Source organism: Anthonomus grandis, chromosome 4 (assembly GCF_022605725.1).
Source record: "Anthonomus grandis grandis chromosome 4, icAntGran1.3, whole genome shotgun sequence".
Lineage (NCBI taxonomy): Eukaryota > Metazoa > Arthropoda > Insecta > Coleoptera > Curculionidae > Anthonomus > Anthonomus grandis.
In genome coordinates, this window is record NC_065549.1 from 7,910,960 (window position 1) to 7,918,507 (window position 7,548).

Consider the following 7,548-nt stretch of genomic DNA (forward strand, 5'->3'; position numbering starts at 1 on the left):
TTCTTAGAATTTACTTCCAATCTTTTTTTGCTTTTATCTACATGATTGGCTTCATCACTCATTCAGTTATCAGTAATTTATCTTCTAAATTCTTATCATCTGATCGGACTATAACTATTACAGGATCACATGAAAGACGAAGTATAAATTCTACATCGACTATTTTTCTTATCATTCATGTCAATTTAATTCAATTATCATAACTTTAGTCAACACCAGTAAAATCTCAGATGACTTGAACCGTATCGAAGACACCAAACGACAGGGGGGCGGAGTGGGCGCGCAGGAAATGTGACAGATGTCGCGCGGCGCACCCTCCATTGTGGAGTCCGACCCTGTCCGCGGGGGCGACCTCGGCCTCCTTGAGACAAAATAACAAAACAGACCGGGGCACGGACTCTCTTTTCAGCGGGCGTGTTAAACCATTTGCATAAAAAATATAAGAAATAACATTTGATTTCATTGCTGTACAGGGTGAGTCATTAATATTGCACGAAAATTTTAAGGCGTAATTCTTGTGTCAAAATATTGAAGAAACTTCTTATAAATCTTCGTCCTAAAATGCCGAAAGTAATAAATAAAAATAAAAAGTGAATATAAAAAAAATATGGGAACTTTTAATTAATTTTTGTTGTCAAAGAAAAACATATCTATGCATCGCTCGTACGTCACAAAGATTGCAGGATAAAAAGTCGACTGTTGGTCAAAGGTTATTCATATTGTTGCATTTTTGTAATCGTTTCCAGTAAATAAAATATTAGTTTGTTAAATGCAAGTAGGTGTCACATACCTCTATTGAAGTTCGAAGTGACTTTTCTATGCTTGACAGTTTTTAAAATTTTTACTTCAAATGAATTTTAGTTATTTTGGTGTGGACTGTATTGTTATATGTGAATTCTTCGGTCTAAATTAAACTTGAGTATTTCCAAACATTCCTATATTTTTATTAACATTAGTATTTAAATATAGAACAAAAAAACGTTGTGTCTTCTACCAAAAACGAAAAAACGTGTCTCTCCTTTGCTTCATGTGCATATATTTTTTAATGTCATATGTCATACATGACCACGTTGCCACTGTTATGGTCCAACCACGTTTTTGTCCATACTCCCCACGTTAAGCTGGTAGGCCAGGAAGTCTTCTGAATCTGGTATTGGACACACTTTGCTGATTACTTGTCTTACTTCTACTCGCATTACATTATCTGACCCAGGATGAACTGCTGTTACTCGATCTAGTAACCACTTGCACGGAGGAAGGTTATCGTCTTTCAGAAGTATCAGGGCATTTAAATTAATATTCGTTAAAATCTGCCTCCATTTGAGGAGCGATAAAGCAAAACCAGATAAATCCATTACATAAAATTTCGAGATATTAATAAAAAATGTGGCTATAGAGCATCAGTGAACTTAACAAGATAAAATATGGTGTACTTGAAAGGTTTCATATTATAAGCCTAGTAGCCAATATTTTGGTCCTTATTAATTAATAACATTATAACATAAGAATTATTGCTAATTAAACAATTGATCTATCAGATTTTGCATGAGTTGAATATATTTAGTTTTTTTTATAATGTAAAATTATTGTTTTAATGTATGTATGATGTTATTCGCATTTTTTTTAAGCTAAATGATATTATATTCACTTATAAAAAAAATAAAATATATGTTCACACGTTTATTATTTACTACAAAAAATTTAAAAAATTAAAGTTTTTTAACTTACATTCCTTCGTAAAGAAGTAAAATAAAAATCTGATTAATACACACTACAAAAAAAAACACGAAACGCAATTTTATTTTGTGGATTTGTTTGGTTTTGCTTGATTTCCTTGACTTTGACATCGATTTTAAAACTGATTGAAAATCTGAAAATTTGCTTCCATGTTAATTAAAAGTACACAGATACTTAATGGAAGGTTTCAAAGACTAAGTAAAATAATACGACTAATGAGCAATATAAGTAGAATCTACTAAAGTCAAAATGATCACCAAAATTATAACAAGTAGTTGTACAAAAGGCCTAATCTTATACAGGAAAGGTTTTTTTGCTATTTTGCTGTTATATTAAAATTGTATGTAAGTCGCTTACAATTGATTGTCTTAAATATACTAAATTAAATAATGCATAACTTAACTGGCTATGATGTCCCATTATTTATAAATTGTTTTTTTCTTAACTTTTGAGCGCTTATAGGTTCGTATAAGTAGTACAATAGTACTTGTCATACTTTTTATATTTATAAGTATAAATTATAAGAATCAAAATATACGTACAAAATATATGCACTTTTCTAACATAACAAAGATGAAGCATCAGAAAGAAAACTAAATAAAACTTAAGATCAATAGTCTCAAAATAAAATAACAGTTTTTGCTCTTTGTATTGCTCTTTGTAACGAGTTTTTTATGTTATACTTAGTTTTGTTAAAAAGTGGATTTATATGGTTTTGCTTGATTGCTCCTCAATTTTGATTCTTTGCTGCACCTGATTTAAGTAGCATTTGGACCAACGTTTCCAAAAATTTTAATTTATTTTCTGAATTAGCTGAAACCTTGAGAGGCTATTTTCACCTCTTCAAAGTTGGATCAGGAACTGTGGTGATTAACCCCCCAATTAAAAAGTCAGCTGGTGTTTATGGTTCAAATTCGGAAAGATCCGAGGGTAAAGAGTAAAACGTACGATAATTAAGGGTTCTCTTTATTCGAACTAATATAGTTGAAAATTCTTCATACGTTAAAACGGTGTTTTGAATACCCGTTTTTTAATGATGCTTAGCCCCTTATTATTAAATTCCCATAATCCACCAAATGTTGGTAATCGTAGAGGAATAAGGTGCTACTCCGTGCGATAATCATTTAGATTGGTCAAAATCTCGGTAAACGAACTTGAAAAAAATTCAAATAACTTAGACAATTCTTTGTATGCCCCTACAAAATTTGACCTATTGTCTGAATATAAATATGAAAGTTTACCTTTGCAACAAACCTTCTAAATGTAGCAAGAAAGGCATCTGTACTTAAATCTGTTACAAGTTCATGGTGCACAGTTTTAGTACTAAAAGAAATGTACAAACAAATATAGGCTTTGTATTGTTTATCACCGTGACTTCTACGATTCTTTTAGATAATCTACATCTGCAATAGTAAATAAGACAGAAATTTTCAGCTTACTTGGCATATCTGCCATAATAGGATTGCTGCTATAAGGATTTCATCTGAAATATGTAACGCACTGTTGTACTATTGATTTTGCGTTCCTCATGCCATTTGTAGCCCAGTCCCGTTTTGTTAATAAAGTATAATAATAACTGCGGTCTTGCATGCTATAGCCGAGTATGCTTACTTCTAAAAATTTTCTTACTTAAAACATATCTTTCATCCAATAATAATGAATGTTTTTAATTGTAGCTTATTGAGGCATGTTTTCAAGAGCTCTTCAGCGTCAATAAATGAACTAAGTGCTGAAAGTCTTTGTTTAGGTTTTAAATTTCCCCCCTTACAAAAAAATGATAGTTCATTGGAAAATGTTTCAGCCCAACCTAGTCTTACTAGTAAAATCAATGCTTCTTCTAACTCTTTAGGAGACAAAGGACCTACTAACCGCTTATGTTTGACAGCAGAACTTAATTTACTATTAAATACAAAACCACAACTGTACGACTGAACTCTTAATAATTTATTAAATGAAGAGAAATGATTAAATAGTATATAAGTGTCAACTTTATTAACTTGAAGAATACTATTATTCTTTACTAGCTCCGGTATCTTAGATTTATTTGAAAATATCATTTCTTAAGGCCACTCTTCCTCATTTCTTGAAAAGGACCTTGCCACTAAGAATTACATTTAACTAATTTCGTAGGACCCATACCACGAGTTATCCACGCGATATCCGCACGATTCTCTTTGGTATTCACATACTTCCAAGCTTCTGTTAAATTTCTTATTTCGGATACTCTATTGCGTACACTTCTAATCGATCAAGGATTGTATGTAGCCAATGTAAGACTATTTGCGAATCACATCAAAGAAGGTAACTTATATTTGGCTGCAGCGCTTCACAAACTATTTTACTTAAACGAGCCAGCATAAGAGCTCCACATAGTTCGAGCCTTGGCATCGTTATAGACTTCAATGGTGCGACTCTCGTTTTTGAACATAGTAAATTAGCATTTGACTTACCTTGATCATAAAAACTACGGACATGAATAACAGCACTATATGCTTTCTACGAAGAATCACTAATGTATTTCAACACTCGAGTTTGTTGCTACTCTATGTATTGAAAAAGCTCACATTTTTATGAAACTGATTATATGCAATTATCATTTTCAAGAACATGATTATCTTAATTTAATGTAAGAACCCACAATTCCTGAATAAAAGTCTGAACCAAAATTATTGAGGGACTATTATAAAAGTCCCAACGGGTCAAATATTTTGGCTCTACTCGATAATAAATTTCGCTTGGTAGCAGGAAGCGAGGTATCTAGAATTTCGATAATAAAGGTTAACATATCCGATGAACTGACCTATTGAGTCCCCAATGTCTTTACTTGTTGATCATCTCCAAAATTTAAAACACTCTTAATGATGCTAATACCTGAAGAGAATTCAAAGCCCATTTTCGTGACGAAAAATACCTGGACAACAGAATACTAAAGATTTTATCACAAGTATCGATTGCTTCTGTAATAGTATCAAATCCCGTTATAACGTTATCCACGTAAAAATCGTTCAAAATATTTTCTGAAGCTTTAGGAAACTTATCCTGATTTTTAAAAGTAAGTTGCTTAATACATCTTATAGTTGAAAGACTTAAACTGACCATTTCATAAGTCACTGTATTCAAGACAAAAAACTGACTATGTCCACTCTAACTACAACTTTATGTGCTCTAAACCTTAATAAAATATGAAAGATATTATTTTGTATGGGAGGATCTTTGTACTGAATCTGATTTACGGATTTACCATGGGCCACAGAACCATCAAACACTACTTGCAACTTTGTACTTAAACTCTCTTCTCTAATAACGTCATGATGTGGTAAAAATTCAGACACATTTATTGTATCTTTAATCAGCTCTAATTCTATATGTAAATGTAAATTCTATAATAAATTCTTTATATTTAACTTCAAATTATTCAAAGCCTTTGTATCTCTCACTTTAGTTATTCTAACAACAAATCGTCCTTCGAAATTTCTGTAGTGATCATTAACAAATTGATTCTTACAAATCTCATCATCCTCTAACAAACTAACATTGTTACTCTTTCTCCCAGAACTTTTTCATACCTTCATGAATTTTTTCAGAAGTAACAAATAAATAATTGACCACAGTTTGATGAGCCCTTCAAATTTATTATGAGCAACCAAACCCAAAGTGTCTGTATTCAAACCAACTGTCCCAGAAATAACATAACCAAATTGAGTAATATAGTCAAGTTCTCTCCCAAAGAATTCTTCCCATGCTTTATAATTTACCCGGTCGTCCCAGGTACAGGATGGCCCGGAAATTACATCTCTCAAAATTTCTAATCATCTCCCTTGTAGAATAAAGAGAGCTAAGACTTTTCCAACTTTTAAGAAGGCTCTTAGGACCATGTGAGCTGACTGTCCTTTTTACTCGTTGACAGAGTTCTTTAACTGTAGATTTATTGACTCAATTAAGTTAAATTTGTTTCCTTTCATATCTTTGTAATTTTATTAGCATTGTAATTTTTTATTGACAGCTCCTATACATTGTTATGATGTCGATGGAAATAAACGATTTGATTTGATTTGATAATATTCCAAAAATGTTTTGCCCCAATTAGGAAGTTAATATAATTAGATATGAAATATTTCGAGCCAGCAAAAGCAATATTAGCAGGTATTGTCATGTCAAATCAAACATGCATTAAATGTCAACATCAAACATGTAACAGGCTTTTGTCTGTCTGTCATGTGCCTGTCATATGTATACGTGCCGCGTTGCCACATTTACTATTTGTCCAACAGTAACAGAGATATGTGTGATATGCATTTTGTGTACGGTATTGCGAACAGCAATTCCGAAGAAGCAAGGCGTATATATGAAGAAAGATTTCCTAATCGTGCTATTCCATATAGTCCAATGTTTATTCGTCTCCATCAGCGATTTTGTGAAAATGCCAGTTTCAAGAAATTGACCGCTAAAAATAAACGACCCCGTAAAGTTACAATTGTAAAAGCAGAAAAGGCAGTGTTAAACCAAATTGAGGAGGATCCTACAACAAGTTCCAGAAAGATTACTACAGCACTAAATATTAGTCAATCGACAGTCTCCAGAATAGCGGAGAGGGAACTCTTATATGCGTACCGATTACAGCGAATGCAAGCACTTTTACCAGGACTCAAAGACACGCATTTTATCGATGGCTACAACAAAAAAATAGAAAAAGATCCTCAGTTCGTGATATGTACAGATGAAGCAAATCTCTCAAAAAACGCAATTATAAATTTTCACAATAATCACATATAGGCAAACGAAAAATGATTGAAACACGGCTCCAGCAACAATTTTTGATTAATTTATGAGTGGGAATTATTGGAGATAACCTGATTGGTTCACTTTTTCGCCAGAACAATTAACTGGAGATTTTGTTTATCGGCATTATCTCGAAGAAGAACGGCCTGCATTATTAGAAGATGTCCCCCTTGAGCTAAGATATCAAATGTATTTTATGCACGTTGGTACACCAGCACACTTTAGCTTAATTGCTCGAGAATACTTATAGAGGATATCTCATTCGCTGAATAGACCGCGGAGGTCCACAACTGTTGCCTGCCCGATCTCCCGATTTAACCTCTTAACCGTTAGTTTAAACTACTCCAATTGAAAATGTTAAAGTTGAGAAATAGGACAGTGACAAGTTACGCAACAATTGGAAACACAGCAGGCGTTTTTGAATGAGTGCGGCAATCAATGGTTCAACTTTTATAATTTCTACCTTTAGTTGTATTTTACGCCATGTTAATCATTTTTTCTTTTAGTGAAAACCTTTGATTTATAAGAATTAAATTAAATAAATACAATGCTTGTTTTCATTGTTGTATTTAAAAAAGCAAAATGTAATTCGTGGCGCCTTCTATGAGTGGCGTTAAAACTATTAAAACATTTACACTTATCACCTTAGAAAACCTCCCTATACCTAATTTTATGGTTATTTTCATTCAATTTCAAACTATTTAGAGAAATTGACACCCTGTATCTCCGCAGGAAAACATTATCGGACATAGGTTTATAATAAGTTTTTTTAATATTTTGACTCAAGAGATACGCCCTTAAATTTTCGTGCAATAATAATGGCTCACCCTATATACCGGTTTTATTATTATTATTATTATTGCTTCGGGTTTAAATACTGCCCCGTGCTGTGAATTAATGTCAGCTATATTTATAGGTAAACAAAAAAATGGTTTAATTAATAATCTGAGCGTTACGAATCGCAGATATCTTAAAGGTATTTCTGTATTAAAATGATATATTGGACGTTAAGTACCATTGTAAATAACCCGG